Below are 24176 nucleotides of genomic sequence, written 5' to 3'. Positions count from 1 at the left end.
TTTGCGTGAAAAGCAAATCGTTGTGAATAAAGCACACGCTAAAAAAAGCTTCGTTCTGACCTACACGAGCGCTAAAGTTCAAGGCGAGAAAATTTGATTCATCAGAGGCTTACATAAAAGAAAATATAAAAACAGGCATTTGAGGCAAACGCACTAGCAGAAAATAGCTCCCTGCTGCGCTATCATCCATCCATCCATCCATTATCTGCACCACTTATCCTCAGTAGGGCCGCGGGGGTGCTGGAGCCCATCCCAGGGACAGACAATTCGCTCGCTCATTCACACCTAGGGAAAATTAACTCGGACCAGCCAATTAACCTGACATGTTTTTGGAATGCGGGAGGAAACCGGAGTGCCCGGAGGAAACCCACGCAAACACAGGGAGAACATGCAAACTCCACACAGGAGATTCGATCTCATGACCTCGAAACTGTGCCCCCGTTCTGCCCTGCTTTGCTATCATTTCTTACTTCATTTTCATGAGGACTTGTAAAGTATTGGTCGGAAATACCACACACTACATCAGGGAATTGACAAAACAGGATGGTGATAAACTGTGGGTCTGCGGGCCCAAGTTCGGGCAATAAATTAAGACTGCTGTGATGTTTCTACAGACCGATGTATCGAGTGGGCGGAGCCTGGCCTGCAAGCTTTGCATGATCTCACTGTTCCCTCCTGATCGGGAATAAAAGAGTTGTGGTAAATGCATTGAAGAGTAGATTGGACCGAGGCACTCATCAAAAATTCTCAGTTTTTTAAGCATTCATGTTGCTATCGAGTCCATATTACTTAGTATATCGACAACATGTCTTGGTGTTTTCTTAGCCTCGGCTAACTTTTAGCCTGTACCCTAAATGCCTAGCCTTGTAAACAGTGCAGGGTGATTCTGACTCGGTCTCATTTCCTGTCCGGTATGTTCCCGTTTATTTTTGTCCTGTTTAATATCGGTTTACAGTTTCGTTCCTGTCGATTTTTGTCCTGTTTTAGTTCGATATCTTGTTTCACTATCAACCCTGTCTGTCCTGTCCTGTCCGGTATCGACCCCAGCTGTCCGATATCTACTCGGGCAATTGGTATCGATCTCGTCGGCCTCTGGCTTCCTATTATTCCACGCCAGACTGCTGCCTAACTGGCATGACTGCCCCGTTTCCCGTAAAATAAAAGGCTTGTGTGAGAAACATCACGCGTTTGGGCCCTGATCCGGTTCCGGTTCTTGACAATTTGTGGATTTTTTTTTTCTATCTAATCCATTAGACCACAGACTATTGCAAACTACAGACTATTATGACCCCCTCCCCTGATCTAAAACCTACATGAGGGCAAGGGAAAACTCAAAAAACCTCCGCATAGGGGAAAATGAAAAAAACCTCGACAAGGGACAGTCTCAAAGGGCTGCACAGACCACAGACTATTGCAAACTACAGACTATTATGACCCCCCTCCCCTGATTTAAAACCTACATGAGGGCAAGGAAAAACTCAAAAACCTCCGTTTAAGGAAAAATGAAGAAACCTTGACAAGGGACAGTCTCAAAGGGCTCCACAGACCATAGACTATTGCAAACCACAGACTATTATGACACCATCTCCTGATCTAAAACCTTCATGAGGGCAAGGAAAAACTCAAAAACCTCAAGTCATGTTTATTTGTTTGGCCCTTAATGACAAAGAGTCTCAAAGGGCTGCACAGACCAAAGGTTATTGCAAACTACACGCTATTATGACACCATCCCCTGATCTAAAACCTACATGAGGGCAAGGAAAAACTCAAAAACCTCCGCATAAGGAAAATGAAAAAACCTTGACAAGGGACAGTCTCAGAGGGCTCCACAGACCACAGACTATTGCAAACTACGGACTATTATGACACCATCCCCTGATCTAAAACCTACATGAGGGCAAGGAAAAACTCAAAAACCTCCGCATAAGGAAAATGAAAAAACCTTGACAAGGGACAGTCTCAAAGGGCTCCATAGACCAAAGACTATTGCGAACTACAGTCTATTATGACACCATCCCCTGATCTAAAACCGACATGAGGGCAAGGAAAAACTCAAAAAGCTCCGTATAAGGAAAAATGAAGAAACCTTGACAAGGGACAGTCTCAAAGGGCTCCACAGACCATAGACTATTGCAAACCACAGACTATTATGACACCATCCACTGATCCAAAACCTTCATGAGGGCAAGGAAAAACTCAAAAACCTCAAGTCATTTTTATTTGTTTGGCCCTTAATCACAAAGAGTCTCAAAGGGCTGCACAGACCAAAGGTTATTGCAAACTACACATTATTATGACACCATCCCCTGATCTAAAACCTTCATGAGGGTAAGGAAATCTCAAAAACCTCAAGTCATATTTATTTGTGACACCCTTAATCACAAGGATTCTGAAAGGGCTGCACAGACCACGGATTATTACAAACTACGGACTATTATGACACCCTCCCCTGATCTAAAACCTACATGAGGGCAAGGGAAAACTCAAAAAACCTCCGCATAAGGAAAATGAAAAAACCTTGACAAGGGACAGTCTGAAATGGCTCCACAGACCACAGACTATTGCCAACTGATCCAAAACCTGAATCCAATCCGATTATTCGATTAATCTGAAGAATAATCGACCGATTCGTCAATTATTGAATATATCCTTACTTGAAACCCGGCTCATACATTCCAGTTCTGCTTGATCGCCCCTGGCAGAAAGCAGTAAAGTGTTTACCGACTCCGTTTTGTTCATATGCATGCCATTTCCCATAAGACGACCGCTACCACTGCTCTCATTTCGATGTAGAGTAGATCTGTTTGCTGCGTCAGTAAGAACTGCACAATTTCATCTCCCAATATGTAAGAGAGAAGCCATATTGCGCTTTCACACACTGCCACAGTTCCTGCAATCTTGACACTTGACCTAAGTACGCCTTAGAAATTATCATTCCGTATCTGATTCCGTCCTCGTTTCAAGGATGTTTGAGGCCACATATCGAAACTATTAGTACATTAAATTGCCTTCTTTCTGCAAAATAAATGGACAATATTCAAGAAATATCTTTAATAACAACATTGTTCTCTTTAATATCACATTTATTGTCATGAACCAGAACCGGATCAGGACCCAAACGCGTGACGTTTCGCACACAAGCCTTTTATATTACAGGAACTGGGGAGTCATGCATGTTAGGCAGCAGTCTGGTGTGAAATGATAGGAAGCCAGAGGCCGATGAAATCGATACCAGTTGCCCAAGTAGACAGATGGGGTCGATACCGGACAGGACGGAAGAGACAGGATTGATAATGAAACAGGATAACGAAAAAACTGGACAAACTAGACGGGAACAAAAACTGGAGAGAATAATAAACACGACGAAAATGGACAGGAACGAAACTGGAAATCGATATTAAATAGGACGAAAATAGACTGAAACAAAACTGGAACCCAGGAACAATACCAGAGAGGAAATGCCAACAGGAAACAGGACCGAGTCAAAACCCACGTCTTGCGGGGCAGAGGTTCAATGACGGACTGACAAAGGGGGACTGAGAGAACTGGACTTAAAAAGACAGAAAGCCAATCTGTCAATGAGCCGCAGCCGGCGCCACACGGGCGGGGCCAATTGGGCGCCATGGCAACCGTGACACCCTCGTCTAATGCATTGCGTTTTCAGGCTTCTATTTAAGCTCAGTGCTCTCACTCACCCTTTGTCAGTCCGTCAACGGACCTCTGCACCCGCAAAACGCGGGTTTCGTCCGGTTTCCTGCTTGTATTTCCTGTCCGGTATTGTTCCCGTCTATTTTGTCCTGTTTAATATCAATCTCCAGTTTCGTTCCCGTCTAGTTTGTCCTGTTTAATTTCGATCTCCAGTGTCTGGTATTGTTTCTGTCTTTCTCGTCCCGCTTGTTATCGGACTCCAGTCTCCAGTGCCTGATATCAATCCTGTCTGTCCCGTCTTGTCCGGTATCGACCGCATATGTCCGATATCAACTCGGGCAATTGGTATCGATCCCGTCGGCCTTTGGCTTCCTATTTCACGGCAGACTACTGCCTTAAGACTTCCGCCAAATCACCGGCGTTTGGGTTAACTTGCATGACTGCCCCATTTCCCGTCAAATAAAGCTTTTGTGAGAAACGTCACGCATATGGGTTCTCCTCCGGTTCCGGTTCATGACACAGGGATAGGCAACCCGGTCCTCGAGGGCCTCGTGTCCTCCATGTTTTCGGTGTTTTTTCTTCTCCAACTTGGTTTTACGAACGATCTGCTCCGTGCAGGAGCTTGATAAGGATCCTGGTGATTGGAATGGTCCGCATCGGAGCAGAGAGACTCCAAAAACATGCAGGACATGAGACTCCCGAGGACCTGGACGCAAAAACCTGATTTCCACGCTTCATTGATTTTATCTGATTGTTTTACAGAGTGAACTAATTCTGAGCTGATTTGTTCATGTACTTTGAAGGTGACGGAGTCTACCTATTACAGGGGTAGGCAAACTACGGCCAGTGGGCCACATGTGGCCCGCAAGACCAAAATGGTCAAAATGTAATGACAATAGATTTATTTCAACTGTGTTTTATCTTATTGCCTTATCTCATCCCGAGTTAATCTGGTATGTTTATCCTTTTAATATTCTCAATATTCTTTTATGTATAAATGCATATAGTTTCTTGTTTTTTTTTACACTGGCAACTGTGTGGACAGCAAAATACGAATTTCATTGTGCAGGGATTTGTAGTTCTTTACTGTCCATATGACAATAAACCCTTTGTATTTGAAATTTGAATTTGAATTAAAGTACTACTAAAAATATATTTGTCACGGTTGCCATGGCACCCATTTGGCCCCGCCTCTGTGGCACCAGCTGCGGCTCATTGACAGATTGGCTTTCAGTCTATTTAAGCTGAGTGCTCTCATTTTTCCTTTGTCAGTCCGTCAACAAACATCTGCCCCGCAAGACGTGGGTTTCGACTCAGTCCTGTTCCTGTTGGTATTTCCTGTCCGGTATTGTTCCCGTTTATTTTGTCCTGTTTAATATCGGTTTCCAGTTTCGTTCCCGCCTAGTTTGTCCTGTTTAATTTTGATATCCTGTTTTGATATCAATCCGGTCTGTCCCGTTGTTTAATATCAGTTTCCAGTTTCGTTCCCGTCTAGTTTGTCCTGTTTATTTTCGATATCCTATTTTGATATCAATCATGTCTGTCCCGTCCTGTCCGTTATCGACCCCATCCATCCAATATCAACTCGGGCAATTGGTATCGATCTCGTCGGCCTCTGGCTTCCTATCATTTCACGCCAGACCGCTGCCTAACGTGCATGACTCCCCATTTCCCGTAAAATAAAAGGCTTGTGAGAGTAACGTCACGCGTTTGGGTCCTGATCCTGTTCTGGTTCATGACAATATAAGGGTTTTTTGGTGCCAAATTTGTCCCCGTTGTACCTTTTTGTGTCTTTAACAAAAATGATCCTACAGAAATACTACCAGAATTACTAGAGAAATAAATCGTACATTTAATGCTTTAAAACAGGGACCTAATACATCATTTTACTTTCATCCTGGAAAGAAAAAATATTGTAGAAAAGATACAAAAATATGATTACTGTGATTATGTAATATTGCTCAAGAAACTACACAAAATACTAGTATGAAAGTACTACAAAAATATTACAAATATACTACAATACTAATATGAAAATACTTCGACTTCTACAGAAAATAGATAGAGATGTCAAGACAGATAGATGTCTAGATATATAGATGTCTAGATGTCTCGATATAGATGTCTAGATATATAGATGTCTCGATATAGATGTCTAGATATATAGATGTCTAGATATATAGATGTCTAGATAGATAAATGTCTAGATAGATAAATGTCTAGATAGATAAATGTCTAGATAGATAAATGTCTAGATAGATAAATGTCTAGATAGATAAATGTCTAGATAGATAAATGTCTAGATAGATAAATGTCTAGATATATAAATGTCTAGATAGATGTCTAGATAGATAGATAGATGTCTAGATAGATAGATAGATGTCTAGATAGATGTCTAGATAGATAGATGTCTAGATAGATAGATGTCTAGATAGATAGATAGATAGATAGATAGATAGATAGATAGATAGATAGATAGATAGATAGATAGATAGATAGATAGATAGATAGATAGATAGATAGATAGATAGATAGATAAATAGATAGATAGATAGATAGATAGATATAAAGAAATAGGACCTGTAGATGTCTGGATGTATATTTCTTCATAAAAGAAAAATTCGATCTGTTTCCAGGACTAGCACCCTAACCGATGTTATCAACCCAATGCTGCCCACGGCTCCAAAGAGTTGCCCACCCCTGGCCTATTAGAATAAAATGAACTATTTTAGTGAAGCCATAATGGCACCTATTTCGCCCCCTTGGTCACTCGTGTCGCCCCATTCAAGGGTTAGCGTGTTGCTGTTTGTGTGGAAGCTGCAAGCCTGCCTCAGCAAAGTGCTGGTCTGCTGACAGAACACATGACAGCATGCCAGTCAATCAGCAGACTTTCCCCAAGTTACCCAACTACGGCCCGTGGGCCACATGCGGCTCAGCTGTCAGGACCAGAACGGAGACAGGACCCACTTGCGTTGCGTTTCTCACAAGTTTTATTGGAAGAAAAGGGAAGGGTGAGGCCCACTATCGGGTGATTGCTGGAGGCGGGGAGCAGGTCGCTCTGCACACGTAAGTGGATCTTCCGTGGCGAGCGATGGCGGTGTCAGGAACGGGAAAACGAGTCAGAAGCCGGGACAGGAGAGCAAAAACGTGGCCGGGGTCCGAAGCGAGTCGTAAGCCAGGAAAGGAGAGCAGACGTGGTCGGGGACAAAAACAGGTCAAAAGCCGTGACGGGAGAGTAGACGTGGTAGGGTTAAAAACGGGTCGAAGCCTGGAGACAAACAGGAGCAAAAAACTGGACAGGTGGGAGTCAGGGTTGAAAAAGGCTTGCTTAGTGTTAACTGGGGTTTGCAGACGGACTGACAAAAGGGGACAGACCGGAGTGGGTACAAGTACTGATCGGGAGCCAATCAGAGTCCGAGGCAGTTGGCGGCAAAGGAGCGGGCACAAGTGATTCACATCGGTAATTGTGACATCAGCAGGCTTTTCAATCCGGCCCCCCCGAAGATAAACGGTCAAAGTATGACGATAACTATAATAGTAAATAGAGGACTAGTGACACAAAAAAATGGTAGTGGCTTGGGTGCCAGCCTCGTCCCATTTGTTTCTTTGTCCTTCAGGATTATTTGGTAAACACAGGAATTTGTTAATCCATTAACCAACGAAAGTTGTCCTGGTCAGCAAAGCAGCCCCAGATCATCACACTGCCACATCCTGGTTTACGGTAGGCATCATGTCCTTTTTGGCAAATACTGTTTCATTTTTACGCCAGATGAATGGGTTGTGCACCTTTAAAAAATGTTCAATTATTGACTCATCAGTCCCGAGAATGTTTCTCCAAAAGAATTGAGGATAATCAGGATGCTTTTTTGCAAATGTTAGACTGTAATAATTACTGAAGCAAAGCACCCGTGCCCGCTCATTTGGCGCCAACTGCCTCGGACTCTGTTTGGTTCCCTGTCCCCATTCAAACCCACCCCTTTCTCTCACCTGTTGTCAGTCCGTCTGCGAACCTCAGGTTACACTAGGCAAGCTTTTTGACCCTGACTCAGTCCTGTTTTGGATCCCGTCTGTTTCCTGGCTTTGACCCGTTTTTTGATCTTGACCACGTCTACTCTCCTCTCCTGGCTTCCCACTTGTTTCCGATCCCGACCACGTTTTTGCTCTTCTATCCCTGCTACTGACCCATTTTTTCCGTTCCCGACACTGCCATCGCTTGCCACGGAAGTGCTACTTCCACATTCAAAGTGACCTGGTCCCCGCGACCAGCGTTCACTGGATCATGAGTGCAATCTTTTCCCTTCTTCCCAATAAAACTGAGAGAAACGTAACGCAAGTGGGTCCTGTCTCCGTTCTGGTCCTGACTGGTGCACATTCAAAAGAATTTCAATTTTTGACTCATCAGTCCCAAGAATGTTTCTCCAAAAGTATTGAGGATAATCAAGATGCTTTTTTTTACAAATATTAGACTGTCATGTTTACTGAAGCGAATAATATGCGCCCACTCATTTGGTGCCAACTGCCTCGGACTCTGATTGGCTCCCTCTCCCCATTTAAACCCACTCTTTTCTGTCACCTGTTGTCAGTCCGTCTGCAAACCTCAGGTAACGCTTTGCAAGCTTTTGGACCCTGATTCACTCCTGTTTTGGCTCCCGTCTGTTTCCTGGCTTCGACCCATCTTGACCTTGACCACGTCTATTCTTCTCTCCTGGCATGCGACTTGTTGCTGATCCCAACCACGTTTCTTGCTCTCCTGTCCCGGCTACTGACTTGTTTTTTCCGCTCCCAACACCGCTATCGCTCACCACGGAAGTACCACTTCCGCGTTCAGAGCGACCTGCTCCCAGCGACCAGAGATCACTGGATCGTGTGTGCAATCCTTTCCCACCTTCCCAATAAAACCGAGAAAAACGTACGCAAGTGGGTCCTGTCTCCGTTCTGGTCCTGACATGTGCACATTCAAAAAATGTTTTTTGACTTGTTTCTCCAAAAGTATTGAGGATAATCAAGATTCTTTTTGGCAAATGTGAGACGAATCTTGGTGTTATTTTGTAACAGCAGTTGTTTTTGCCTGGGAACTCTCCCATGGATCCAATTTTTGGCCAGTGTCTTTTTTATAGTGGAGTCGTGAAGACCAACCTGGCTCATTATGTTTGCATCTTATTTTTATCTTTTAAGTTTGTTATATCACATGTTTATCCTGGAATACAATGTTCACTACGTCGTTATCAATGACAATAAACACAATTATAATCCTAAAGAGGTGAAGGTGATGCAAAAGCGATACAGCAACATAAGCAGGAGACGGCCGCTGCTCTCATTTGAGCTTTTATGTGCTTTCCCGTATTCCCGACGTGTCTCCTTGTGGTGCAGCGAGATCCATTACCCGGGTAGGCCATTAGATAATATCAAAGAGTGGCTACGGCTCGACATTGTTTTAGACGGTGGGGCCCCTATATAGCGCTCTGCCGCTGGTGCTTTTAATGCAAGCTGCAGTACTGCTGGTTGTTACTGTTACTCTCTTGAGTCTTTTTGGCAGCCTGGCTCCCTTCCCCCCCGATTCCATTTTATGATTATTCTCTACCTTGCTCCCTTGTTTTGACTCTCACCTTCCCAGCAATGCGTCCGGTGTTTCCCAGACCATAGGAAGAGCCTGGCGGGCTGCCAAGGTTTAATTGGTCCCGCCAGAGTGTCCTAAATATATATATATATATATATATATAGCATTTTGAATACATTATATATATATATATATATGTGAATACATATTCTCTGATTGGCTCCCTGTCCCTATTTAAACCCACTCCTATCTGTTCCCCTTTTGTAAGTCCGTCGTTAAGCATTAAGTACCGGTATCATTTTCCGATCATTTTGTCGGCTGTGGTTTATATATATATATATATATATATATATATATATATATGTGAATACATATTCTCTGATTGGCTCCCTGTCCCTATTTAAACCCACTCCTATCTGTCCCCCTTTTGTAAGTCTGTCGTTAAGCATTAAGTACCGGTATCATTTTCTGATCATTTTGTCAGCTATGGTTTATATATATATATATATATATATATATTTTTATATATGTGAATACATATTCTCTGATTGGCTCCCTGTCCCTATTTAAACCCACTCCTATCTGTCCCCCTTTTGTAAGTCCGTCGTTAAGCATTAAGTACCGGTATCATTTTCTGATCATTTTGTCAGCTGTGGTTTTTGGACTGTGTACTTTACATTCAGTTACAATCGCGAGACTCAAAGCCGGGTTTGGGCTAATTTTGTGATTGTGTTACATGTTTTAATGTGGGCGCATGCGGCTTATATACAGGTGCGGCTTGTGTGAGTACAAAATCGGTTTTCCTCTTCAAATGTGGTGGGTGCGGCTTATAATCAGGTGCGCTTTATAGTCCGGAATTTAGTCTTTTATTAGCACATTTGGTATTGGAGTCATCCAAAAGTAATCGGAAGTAATCCAGTTAAAGTAACCCTACCCAACCCTGCTCATAAACACATCTCCCCCTATCACACGTACCCATCTCCACTCCCTGGCTTTTCTGTATTCCATCTGCCTTCTTCCCCTGCCCCTACAACTCATTTTCAGTCAGACCAGGTCTCCGCTCCCGTTCTGCACAAACGTGGCGCTTGTCTTCTTAGGCAGTTTGCCCTTTTGATTGAAGAAATGATGCCCTCTTAAGGAGAAACCACATCAACTAAGGTTGGGTCCAAACGTCGATAATATCAATACTAAGTAAACACACCCTTGAATCGATGCTGTTAACAAATCCGATAGGACTTGTTTTCAGCCAATCAGAACGCGAGGTGGACGACAGCTCGTGGCTGCTGATTAAGGGTCAGCCATCTTTGTATCTCTAACAGTGAACATGTGATCCTCGCGCTTATACAGTGTTTTGTATCGAAAATTTTTGACGATGTTTTTGGAGCACTTGTGTTGGGTAGGGTTACTTTAACTGGATTACTTTCAATTACTTTTGGATTACTCCAATACCAAATATGCTAATAAAAGACAAAAGAAACTCAATATGAATAACATTACGAAATTTTGTTGGACCAGGGCAGGAAACAGAATTTAGAACCCACTCGCGTAACGTACTCACAATTCATTGGGGACACGGTTGGGTAGGGTTACTTTAACTGGATTACTTTCAATTACTTTTGGATTACTCCAATACGAAATATGCTAATAAAAGACAAAAATAAACTCAATATGAATAACATTACTAAATTTTGTTGGGCCAGGGCAGGAAACAGAATTTAGAACCCACTCGCCTAACGTACTCACAGTTTATTGGGGACAGGGTTGGGTAGGGTTGCTTTAACTGGATTACTTTCAATTACTTTTGGATTACTCCAATACCAAATATGCTAATAAAAGACAAAAAAAACTAAATGTGAATAACATTACTAAATTTTGTTGGACCAGGGCAGGAAACAGAATTTAGAACCCACTCGCGTAACGTACTCACAATTTATTGGGGACAAGGTTGGGTAGGGGTTACTTTAACTTGATTACTTTCAATGACTTTTGGATTACTCCAATACCAAATATGCTAATAAAATACAAAATAAACTAAATATAAATAACATTACTAAATTTTGTTGGACCAGGGCAGGAAACAGAATTTAGAACCCACTCGCGTAACGTACTCACAATTTATTGGGGACAGGTTGGGTAGTGTTACTTGAACTTGATTACTTTCAATGACTTTTGGATTACTCCAATACCAAGTATGCTAATAAAAGACAAAATAAACTAAATATGAATATCATTACTAAATTTTGTTGGAACAGGGCAGGAAACAGAATTTAGAACCCACTCGCGTAACGTTCTCACAATTTATTGGGGACAGGGTTGGGTAGGGTCACTTTAACTGGAGTTCGGGACGGGAGATCACAACATGGTCGGGGTCAAAAAAACGGGTCGTAGCCAGAGACAAACGGGGAAATCAGGAACGGACGGGTGGAAAATGGGTGAAAAAGCAGGTCCGACAGGAGTCAGAGTCAAAATGCTTGCTTGTAGAAACAGAGGTTCACTGACGGACTGACGACAGGTGAGTGAAAGGACTGGGCTTAAAAAGAACGGGGAACCCATCAGGTAAAACGAGCGGGCACAGGTGATACTAATCAGTCATCATGACAGATATCAAAATCCCCTAGTATAAAAAGTTTAGTGCCTAAAATATTTGTACTTTGTTTAGAGCAAATATCAACTAATGCAATGAAGTACTATTATTCAGTGATCATGATATTTCCAAGCAAAAAATATCAATATCGATCGATGCTACCATGTATATACTTGTATTGTATCGATACTAAAATCCCAAGTATCACCCACCCCTATCAACGACTGGAAACGTACCCAAAACCAAAGCAAAGTCGGGATTCAAACCAAGAAATGCAAATCTGCCATAATTACAAGTTTGTGTTCAGTAACAGTAACATATTTACATTTTTGGTTGCAGTTCATTACTTTCTGCAGCTTGAGCTGTTTTCACGCGTTTATGTAAATGTGTGGTGTTGCTGCAGAAGCCCACCTTATTGTTCTAAAATAATACTTCTATTTCGTAAAATTTTGAATGCAGTTATTAAATAATTGACACATTTTAAGTGCCTAAAATATTTGTGCTGTGTTTATTGTAATTATAAACACAAGTACTTCCCCACATGTCTTTGATGTAGTCTCAAAATTGGAGCGATCAGTTTTTATTGTAGTTATTTAACAAGGGTTAAAATAGTTCAGTATCCAAAATATCTGTCCTGTATCCCCCACGCCTACCAACATCAAATTGGCTCTGTTGCCATAATTACAAGTTTGTGTTCAGTAACAGTCACATATTTCAATTTTTGTTTGCAGCTCCTTACTTTCTGCAGCTTGAGCTGTTTTCACACATTTATGTAAATGTGTGGTGTTGCTGCAGAAGCCCACCGTATTGTTTTCATTGTAGTTATTTAACAAAGGTTGAAATAGTTTAGTGTCGAAAATATCTGTATTGTATCACCGATGCCTACCAGTATCGGATTGGCTCGGTTGCCATAACGACAAGATTGTGTTCAGGAACAGTAACATATTTACATTTTTGGTTGCAGCTCATTATTTTTTACAGCTTGAGGTGTTTTCACGCGTTTATGTAAATGTGTGGTGTTGCAGCAGAAGCCCACCTTATTGTTCTAGAACAATACTTCTATTTCGTTAAATTTTTAATGCAGTTATTCAATAATTGACAAATTTTAACTGCCTAAAATATTTGTGATGTGTTTATTGTAATTATGAACAGCAGTACTTCCCTACATCTCTTTGATTTAGTCTCAAAATCAGTTTTCATTGTAGTTATTTGACAAGTGTTAAAATTGTTTAGTATCTAAAATATCTGTACTGTATCACCCACGCCTACCAGCATTGGATTGGCTCTATTCTAATAACAACAAGTTTGTGTTCAGTAACAGTCACGTATTTACATTTTTGGTTGCAGCTCCTTACTTTCTACAGTTTGAGTTGTTTTCACGTGTTTATGTAAATGTGTGGTGTTGCCGCAGGAGCCCGCCTTATTGTTTTAAATTTTGTTAAGTTTTTAATGCAGTTATCAAATAAATTACACACGTCAAGTGCCTAAAATATTTGTGCTGTGTTTATTGTAATTATAAACTCACCCAAAAGGGGAAGGGTCTAATTCCACCATGCAGATTGATACCAAAATTCCCAGTATCACAAGCCCTACCAGCCGATAGAATCCCTCAGAATAAACAAAAAGTCGAGATCCATGCCAAAAAAACGCAGAACTGCCAATCAAATCTTTGCTTCCTCACTGATACTATCAACCCCATCCCTCCAAGCGCATTTTCCCATACTTTCCACATCTCTTTGATTTACCAACAGCCTTAAAATTCGATATCAACACCTCTCAGGAGGAACCAGCGCCATTATCTCTCGCGTGCCTTCTGTGCACTACGCAGATTGAGCGTAGGGGAAATTGCGCAATAATCAGACAGAAACAAAAAGTAGACGGAGACGTGACATACCGTTATCTTTTTGCGTCCTGGAAATTCTTCCTGCACTCCAGATACCTCCAAGCACGCAATTCCCTTTAACCAGTGCGTGAAATATTCCCACTCCTGATGAGGAACATTCGAACAGTCCACTTCTTATTTCAGATGTTTCCACAGTCGAGTTGGAATAAATTGAGGTGTGGTGCCTTCGGTTCCTGGCACGAATCCGGCGTCCGATCCGGATCCGCCGGGACGCCGCTGACCAGCGCACAAAACGCCGCTAAATAAGCGCGCTGCCGCCTTTGCAGACATTGGCTCTCCTCATCAGCTTCCTCTCCGCTTTTTTCAACCCAAAAAAACACAAAAAATATCCGAATGTGTATTATCCAGAAAAGCAGAACTCGCTCAGCCAATGACGAGACAATGACAAAGCTTGCAGACCAATTCCCAAGCGCGTGGTCGTCCCCCCATCGGAGTTCCTCTGATGGAATGATAACCTTTGAGAAGATGCTAACGCCACAAGGTTATCCACGGAAAAGGCTGACAAGTGACTTTGCGTTGACCCCTTTTGCACGGTGTTCGAACCCCCGAAAAAGAAGAACATTCCTCTTCGCCATTAGGACGAAAACCTTCGCGCGCGGGTTTCTCCGACACTGAGCATCCTTGATGGCCCCGCCCGCGGATACTTTCCTCCAGTGCGGCTGTGGGCTTTGTCCCGGTACCCGAAGCCTGCAAGCCCCTACACAGTATCCGACTCCCCTCCCACTTTTCCTCCCCCTCCGCACCGCCCCCCGTCTGTCAATGCGCCGGTGCTGAAGGATTGCGCAACAATTAATTGATGCAAAACGTTTTTTTTTTTCAACCCTGAAGAAGAAAAAAAAAACATCTAATCATGATATTAATAAGTGGGGTGCATCGTTTAAAAAATAAAAAGTTCAACATTTTCTCTCTAAAAGGGTCTGTGTGCATTATTTAGCGCCATCTAGTGGTCATCAACTTCATTCATTAATCAAAAATAAGCAGGTTGAATGAGGGAAAAAAGAAAAATCACATGATTTTTGTCGTATAGGTTTGCATTCCTTCTTAAAGGGACATGCTTCAGCAGAAATACTACAAAAAATACTACTACAATAATACTTTAATGCAAAAATACAGAAATATTAGGACATAAATAGTAAAAAAATACAATAGTGTAATGAAAAGAAAAATCACATCATGGTTTCTGTCTTATAGGTTTGCATTCCTTGTTAAAGGGACATGCTTCAACAGAAATACTACAAAAAATACTACTACAATAATCCTTTACTGAAAAAATACTAATGCAGAAATATTTGGACATAAATACTAAAAGAATACAATAGTGTAATAAAAAGAAAAATCACATTATGGTTCCTGTAGTATAGGGTTGCATTCCTTGTTAAAAGGACATGCTTCTACAGAAATACGACAAAAAATACTACTACAATAATACTTTCATGAAAAAATACTGATGCAGAACTATTAGGACATAAATACTAAAAAATTTCAATAGTGTAATAAAAAGAAAAATCACATTATGATTTTTGTCGTATCGGGTTGCATTCCTTGTTAAAAGGACATGCTTCAACAGAAATACTACAAAAAATACTACTACAATAATACTTTCATGAAAAAATACTGATGCAGAAATATTAGGACATAAATACTAAAAAAATACAATAGTGTAATAAAAAGAAAAGTCATATCATGGTTTCTGTCGTATAGGGTTGCATTCCTTCTTAAAGGGACATGCTTCAACAGAAATACTACAAAAAAAACTACTACAATAATACTTTAATGCAAAAATACTGATGCAGAAATATTAGGACATAAATACTAAAAAAATACAATAGTGTAATGAAAAGAAAAATCACATTATGATTTCTGTCGTATAGGTTTGCATTCCTTGTTAAAGGGACATGCTTCAACAGAAATACTACAAAAAATACTACTACAATAATCCTTTACTGAAAAAATACTAATGCAGAAATATTTGGACATAAATACTAAAAGAATACAATAGTGTAATAAAAAGAAAAATCACATTATGGTTCCTGTAGTATAGGGTTGCATTCCTTGTTAAAAGGACATGCTTCTACAGAAATACGACAAAAAATACTACTACAATAATACTTTCATGAAAAAATACTGATGCAGAACTATTAGGACATAAATACTAAAAAATTTCAATAGTGTAATAAAAAGAAAAATCACATTATGATTTTTGTCGTATCGGGTTGCATTCCTTGTTAAAAGGACATGCTTCAACAGAAATACTACAAAAAATACTACTACAATAATACTTTCATGAAAAAATACTGATGCAGAAATATTAGGACATAAATACTAAAAAAATACAATAGTGTAATAAAAAGAAAAGTCATATCATGGTTTCTGTCGTATAGGGTTGCATTCCTTCTTAAAGGGACATGCTTCAACAGAAATACTACAAAAAAAACTACTACAATAATACTTTAATGCAAAAATACTGATGCAGAAATATTAGGACATAAATACTAAAAAAATACAATAGTGTAATGAAAAGAAAAATCACATTATGATTTCTGTCGTATAGGTTTGCATTCCTTGTTAAAGGGACATGCTTCAACAGAAATACTACAAAAAATACTACTACAATAATCCTTTACTGAAAAAATACTAATGCAGAAATATTTGGACATAAATACTAAAAGAATACAATAGTGTAATAAAAAGAAAAATCACATTATGGTTCCTGTAGTATAGGGTTGCATTCCTTGTTAAAAGGACATGCTTCTACAGAAATACGACAAAAAATACTACTACAATAATACTTTCATGAAAAAATACTGATGCAGAACTATTAGGACATAAATACTAAAAAATTTCAATAGTGTAATAAAAAGAAAAATCAAATTATGATTTTTGTCGTATCGGGTTGCATTCCTTGTTAAAAGGACATGCTTCAACAGAAATACTACAAAAAATACTACTACAATAATACTTTCATGAAAAAATACTGATGCAGAAATATTAGGACATAAATACTAAAAAAATACAATAGTGTAATAAAAAGAAAAGTCATATCATGGTTTCTGTCGTATAGGGTTGCATTCCTTCTTAAAGGGACATGCTTCAACAGAAATACTACAAAAAAAACTACTACAATAATACTTTAATGCAAAAATACTGATGCAGAAATATTAGGACATAAATACTAAAAAAATTCAATAGTGTAATGAAAAGAAAAATCACATTATGATTTCTGTCGTATAGGTTTGCATTCCTTGTTAAAGGGACATGCTTCAACAGAAATACTACAAAAAATACTACTACAATAATCCTTTACTGAAAAAATACTAATGCAGAAATATTTGGACATAAATACTAAAAGAATACAATAGTGTAATAAAAAGAAAAATCACATTATGGTTCCTGTAGTATAGGGTTGCATTCCTTGTTAAAAGGACATGCTTCTACAGAAATACGACAAAAAATACTACTACAATAATACTTTCATGAAAAAATACTGATGCAGAACTATTAGGACATAAATACTAAAAAATTTCAATAGTGTAATAAAAAGAAAAATCAAATTATGATTTTTGTCGTATCGGGTTGCATTCCTTGTTAAAAGGACATGCTTCAACAGAAATACTACAAAAAATACTACTACAATAATACTTTCATGAAAAAATACTGATGCAGAAATATTAGGACATAAATACTAAAAAAATACAATAGTGTAATAAAAAGAAAAGTCATATCATGGTTTCTGTCGTATAGGGTTGCATTCCTTCTTAAAGGGACATGCTTCAACAGAAATACTACAAAAAAAACTACTACAATAATACTTTAATGCAAAAATACTGATGCAGAAATATTAGGACATAAATACTAAAAAAATTCAATAGTGTAATGAAAAGAAAAATCACATTATGATTTCTGTCGTATAGGTTTGCATTCCTTGTTAAAGGGACATGCTTCAACAGAAATACTACAAAAAATACTACTACAATAATCCTTTACTGAAAAAATACTAATGCAGAAATATTTGGACATAAATACTAAAAGAATACAATAGTGTAATAAAAAGAAAAATCACATTATGGTTCCTGTAGTATAGGGTTGCATTCCTTGTTAAAAGGACATGCTTCTACAGAAATACGACAAAAAATACTACTACAATAATACTTTCATGAAAAAATACTGATGCAGAACTATTAGGACATAAATACTAAAAAATTTCAATAGTGTAATAAAAAGAAAAATCAAATTATGATTTTTGTCGTATCGGGTTGCATTCCTTGTTAAAAGGACATGCTTCAACAGAAATACTACAAAAAATACTACTACAATAATACTTTCATGAAAAAATACTGATGCAGAAATATTAGGACATAAATACTAAAAAAATACAATAGTGTAATAAAAAGAAAAGTCATATCATGGTTTCTGTCGTATAGGGTTGCATTCCTTCTTAAAGGGACATGCTTCAACAGAAATACTACAAAAAAAACTACTACAATAATACTTTAATGCAAAAATACTGATGCAGAAATATTAGGACATAAATACTAAAAAATTTCAATAGTGTAATAAAAAGAAAAATCACATTATGATTTTTGTCGTATCGGGTTGCATTCCTTGTTAAAAGGACATGCTTCAACAGAAATACTACAAAAAATACTACTACAATAATACTTTCATGAAAAAATACTGATGCAGAAATATTAGGACATAAATACTAAAAAAATACAATAGTGTAATAAAAAGAAAAGTCATATCATGGTTTCTGTCGTATAGGGTTGCATTCCTTCTTAAAGGGACATGCTTCAACAGAAATACTACAAAAAAAACTACTACAATAATACTTTAATGCAAAAATACTGATGCAGAAATATTAGGACATAAATACTAAAAAAATACAATAGTGTAATGAAAAGAAAAATCACATTATGATTTCTGTCGTATAGGTTGGCATTCCTTGTTAAAGGGACATGCTTCAACAGAAATACTACAAAAAATACTACTACAATAATACTTTAATGCAAAAAATACAGAAATATTAGGACATAAATACTAAAAAAATACAATAGTGTAATGAAAAGAAAAATCACATTATGATTTTTGTCGTATAGGTTTGCATTCCTTGTTAAAGGGACATGCTTCAACAGAAATACTACAAAAAAATACTACTACAATAATACTTAAATGCAAAAATATTGATAGAGAAATATAAGAACATACATACTAAAAAATACAATAGTGTAATAAAAAGAAAAATGATATTATGATTTCTGTCGTATCGGGTTGCATTCCTTGTTAAAAGGACATGCGTCAACAGAAATACTACAAAAAATACTACTACAATAATACTTTAATGCAAACATACAGAAATATTAGGACATAAATACTAAAAAAATACAATAGTGTAATGAAAAGAAAAATCACATTATGATTTTTGTCGTATCGGGTTGCATTCCTTGTTAAAAGGACATGCTTCAACAGAAATACTACAAAAAATACTACTACAATAATACTTTCATGAAAAAATACTGATGCAGAAATATTAGGACATAAATACTAAAAAAATACAATAGTGTAATAAAAAGAAAAATCACATTATGATTTTTGTCGTATCGGGTTGCATTCCTTGTTAAAAGGACATGCTTCAACAGAAATACTACAAAAAATACTACTACAATAATACTTTAATGCAAAAATACAGAAATATTAGGACATAAATACTAAAAAAATACAAGAGTGTAATAAAAAGAAAAATCACATCATGCTTTCTGTCGTATAGGGTTGCATTCCTTGTTAAAGAACATGCTTAAACAGAAATACTACAAAAAATACTACTACAGAATTAAACAGGACAAACTAGACGGGAACGGAACTGGAAACCGATATTAAACAGTACAAAATAGATGGGAACAATACCAGACAGGAAACACCAACAGGAAACCGGACAGAGTCAAAACCCACGTCTTGCGGGCGCAGAGGTTCATTGACGGACTGACAAAGGGTGAGTGAGAGCACTGAGCTTAAATAGAAGGGAAGCTAATTGGTCAACGAGCCGTAGCTGGCACCACAGGATCAAAAACGGGTCGAAGCTAGGGGACAGACGGGAGCAAAAAACAGGTGGGAGTCAGGGTCGAAAAAGGCTTGCCTAGTGTTCACTGAGGTTCGCAGACGGACTGACAAAAGGGGACAGATAGGAGGAGGTATGAATAGGAACTGGGAGCCAATCAGAGTCCGAGGCAGTTGGCGCCAAAGACGCGGGCACAGGTGATGCATATTGGTAATCCTGACGGAAGTACTACAAAAGTAAAATGACAGGAATACTATATAAATACAACATAAATATGACACGAATCCGACTGCAGAGATATTACAGAATACTAAAAAAATACATTAATACTTGCATCTCTTTCCTGTGGTGTGTCTTGGGCAAGTACAGCATGATGGTGCCCATCTCTCTTCAAGCCAACATATGTTTCCACCTGGTCTCGAACTGTAATACTATAAATACTATACTGTACTCTACGACATATTTGGTGCTTAAAGGGACAGTGAGTCATAATTAGTGACTCCTATGGGTACAAAAAAACTTCGTCGTTACCCGGGTGGCTTCCCTCCTATTTAAGCTCAGTGCCCTCACTCACTCAGTCTGTCAACGAACCTCTGCACCCGCAAGACGTATGTTTTGACTCTGTCCGGTATCCTGCTTGTGACTCCTGTCCGGTATCGATCCCGTCTATGTCGTCCTGTCTGATATCTGACTCCAGTCTCCAGTATCGATCCAGTCTATCTCGTCCTGTTTGATATCTGACCCCAGTCCCCAGTGTCCGGTATGAATCCCGTCTGTCTCGTCCTGTCTGATATCAGACTTCAGTCTCCAGTATCGATCCTGTCTATTTCGTCCTGTTTGATATCTAACCCCAGTCCCCAGTGTCTGGTATCGATCTCTTCTGTCTCGTCCTGTCTGATATCAGACTCCAGTCTCCAGTATCGGGTATCGATCCTGTCTATCTCGTCCTGTTTGATATCTGACTCCAGTCTCCATTTTCAATCCTATCTATCTTGTCCTGTTTGATCTCTAACCCCAGTCCTCAGTGTCTGGTATTGATCCTATCTGTCTCGTCCTGTCTGATATCTGACTCCAGTCTCCAGTATCGATCCTGTCTATCTCAAGCTGTTTGATATCTGACCCCAGTCCCCAGTGTTTAATATCAATCCCAACTGTCTCGTCCTGTCTGATATCAGACTCCAGTCTCGGGTATCGATCTTGTCTATCTCGTCCTGTTTGATATCTGACTCCAGTTCCCAGTGTCTGGTATCAATTCCGTCTGTCTCGTCCTGTCTGATATCAGACTCCAGTCTCTAGTATCGGCTATCGATCCTGTCTATCTCGTCCTGTTTGATATCTGACTTCAGTCCCCAGTGTCTGGTATCAATCCCGTCCGGCTCGTCCTGTCTGATATCTTGCTAAAGTCTCCAGTATACGGTAACGATTCCGCCTGTCTCATCCTGTCCGATATCCTGCGCCAGTCTCCAGTATCTGGTATCGATCTTGTATGTCTCGTCCTGTCGGATATCTGACTCCAGTCCCCAGTATCGATCCCGCCTGTCTCATCCTGTCCGATATCCTGCGCCAGTCTCCAGTATCCGGTATCGATCCCGTCTGTCTTGTCCTGTCTGATATCTGACTCCAGTCTCCTGTATCCGGTATCGATCCCGTCTATCTCATCCGGTTTGATATCTGACTCCAGTCTCCAGTCTCTGGCATCAACCCTGTCTGTCTCGTACTGTCGAATATCTCGCTACAGTCTCCAGTATACGGTATGGATTCCGCCTGTCTCATCCTGTCCGATATCCTGAGCCAGTCTCCAGTATCCGGTATCGATCCCGTCTGTCTTGTCCTGTCTGATATCTGACTCCAGTCTCCTGTATCCGGTATCGATCCCGTCTATCTCATCCGGTTTGATATGTGACTCCAGTCTCCAGTCTCTGGCATCAACCCTGTCTGTCTCGTACTGTCGAATATCTTGCTTAAGTCTCCAGTATACGGTATGGATTCCGCCTGTCTCATCCTGTCCGATATCCTGCGCCAGTCTCCAGTATCCGGTATCGATCTTGTGTGTCTCGTCCTGTCGGATATCTGACTCCAGTCTCCTGTATCGGTATCGATCCCATCTTGCCAGGTATCGATTCCGTCTGTCTGGTATCTGCTCGTGTATTTGGTATCGATCCTGGCTGTCCCATCCTGCCCAGTATTGATCCCGTCTCTCCATTATCTGCTCGTGTTTCTGGTATTGATCCTGTCTGTCCCGTCCTGTCTGGTATCGACCCCGTCTGTCCGGTATCTGAAAACGTTATGCATCTGGGTCCTCCTCCTGTTCTATTATTGTATTGGCATTGTATATTTGATTTGATTTTCCAATTTTCCTTTGCTGTGTTTTGCTTTTGATTTTGAATAAGTCTTCCCTGCAAGAAAAACATGGAATTGGGGTAGGGACTTAAAAGCTTAGGCTTCAGTCTACTCCCTTCAGGTACATAAATTACATATTGTTATTTTGTACATCTATTTTTTTGTGCAAATATTTTGTTGAATCTGTTTGGTAATTTGTTAATGTTATACTTTGCTGTGCCTAAATAAAGCCTTAGTCAGTCATCATGAGTTTTTTTGTTGTTTTTTTTTAACCACAAAGATGGAAAAAAAAACTTCAGAGCAAATGACATCAAATCGAAAAGGGGTCGTCCCGGTTGTTCCGCTTGCCACTAGGGTGTCATGATTACTGATGCGAGGCACATGAGCCTGCTTCTTTGGCACCAACTGCCTCGGAGGCTGATTGGCTCCCTGTCACTTTTCAAACCCATGTCTTCCGGTCACCGGTTGTCAGTCCGTCTGCGAACCTCAGCTTACGCTAAGCAAGCTTTTAGACCCTGACTGTCATGGTTGCCATGGCGCACACTTGGCCGCGCCCGTGTGTGTCATGGTTGCCATGGCACCCAGTTGTCCCCGCCCGTGTGTGTCATGGTTGCCATGGCGCCCACTTGGCCCCGCCCGTGTGTGTCATGGTTGCCATGGCGCCCACTTGGCCGCGCCCGTGTGTGTCACGGTTGCCGTGATGCCCAATTGGCCCTGCCCATGTGTGTCATGGTTGCCATGGTATCCAATTGGCCCCGCCCGTGTTGTACCAGCTGCGGCTCGTTTAGAGATTGACTTTCTGTTTGTATAAAGCTCAGTGCTCTCTTGCTTCGGTGTCAGCCCGTCAACTAACTTCTGCCCCACAAGACCTGGGTTCTGTCCTGTTTTCCTGTGCTATATGCAATCCGGTATTGTTCCCGTTTATTTCTGTACTGTTTAATTTCGGGTTCCAGTTTTGTTTTCCGTCTATTCTTGTCCTGTTGGTTAGTTTCCCCAGTTTTGGTTACCGTCTAGTTTCTCCTGTTTATTTTCGTTACCCTGATCCGGTATCGATTTTGTCGGTCTCTGGTGTCCTGTACTTCCCCATTTCCCATAAAATAAAGAGCTTGTGTGAGAACATCACGCGATTGGGTCCTTTATCTGTCCTGGTTCTGACACCGACTCCCTCATGTTCTGGTTCCCGTCTGTTTCCCAGCTCCGACCCTTTTTCTGATCTCGACCACGATTTTTGCTCCCCCGTCCCGGCTACTGACCTGTTTTTTTCCGCTCTCGACACCGCCATCACTCACTTCCGCGTCCGAGCAACCCGCTCCCCGCGACCGGCGATCTCCGGATCGTGTGCACGATCCCTCCCCTTCTTCCCAATACAACTAAGAGAAACGCACGCAAGTGGGTCCTGTCTCCGTTCTGTTCCTGACACGGGGGCTGTAGACGAGCCGCAACGCTTCCTTCCGCTGATTGTTTTTAAACGTACACAAAAAATGGCATTTGGCTCTTTGATTACAGATAATTGATAGAATCACAGTTACGCAGATGGGTTCCCCAGTGAGACGATGAGTCGAACAGCCCTGATTAGCGCAATCACAGTTTCCCTGTCACGCATTTTTTACAGCTGCTGGATGTCATTCTTTTCTTTTTAATCTTCCCTTACAATGATTTGATTATCTTGCTTGGAGAAATTATTAAATTTCACATCTAATGAAGCTATGAAGGTGATTCAAGAGCAGGCTAAATTAGACCACCGGAACAAACAATCGGTCAAATGAATAGTTTGAGAATAGCGAGTAAAGGAATTACTAAAAGGTACCTGCATGGTTGGGTAGGGTTACTTTAACTGGATTACGTTCAATGACTTTTGGATTACTCCAATACCAAATATGCTAATAAAAGACAAAAAAAACTAAATATGAATAAAATTACTAAATTTTGTTGGACCAGGGCAGGAAACAGAATTTAGAACCCACTTGCGTAACGTACTCACAATTTATTGGGGACAGGGTTGGGTAGGGTTACTTTAACTGGATTACTTTCAATGACTTTTGGATGACTCCAATACCAAATATGCTAATAAAAGACAAAAAACACTAAATAT

At 40.1% G+C, this 24176-nt stretch overlaps 1 protein-coding gene across 4 annotated transcripts in view; it reads right to left on the bottom strand.

The window, feature by feature from the left end:
* The window catches only part of LOC148358967 (leucine-rich repeat and fibronectin type III domain-containing protein 1-like protein), a 397907-nt gene extending 383547 nt beyond the window's left edge, over positions 1-14360 (bottom strand). For all 4 annotated transcript variants that reach the window (XM_088345841.1, XM_088345842.1, XM_088345845.1 and 1 more), the window contains exon 1: positions 13684-14360. The gene's annotated coding sequence lies outside the window, so the exon portion shown is untranslated. The remainder of the gene's footprint in view (positions 1-13683) is intronic.
* Between the last annotated feature and the right edge of the window lie 9816 nt (positions 14361-24176).

The sequence above is a fragment of the Urocampus carinirostris genome, chromosome 10 (assembly GCF_059441175.1).
Source record: "Urocampus carinirostris isolate Australia breed hairy pipefish chromosome 10, RoL_Ucar_1.0, whole genome shotgun sequence".
Lineage (NCBI taxonomy): Eukaryota > Metazoa > Chordata > Actinopteri > Syngnathiformes > Syngnathidae > Urocampus > Urocampus carinirostris.
This window is presented reverse-complemented; position numbering and strand designations above follow the sequence as displayed.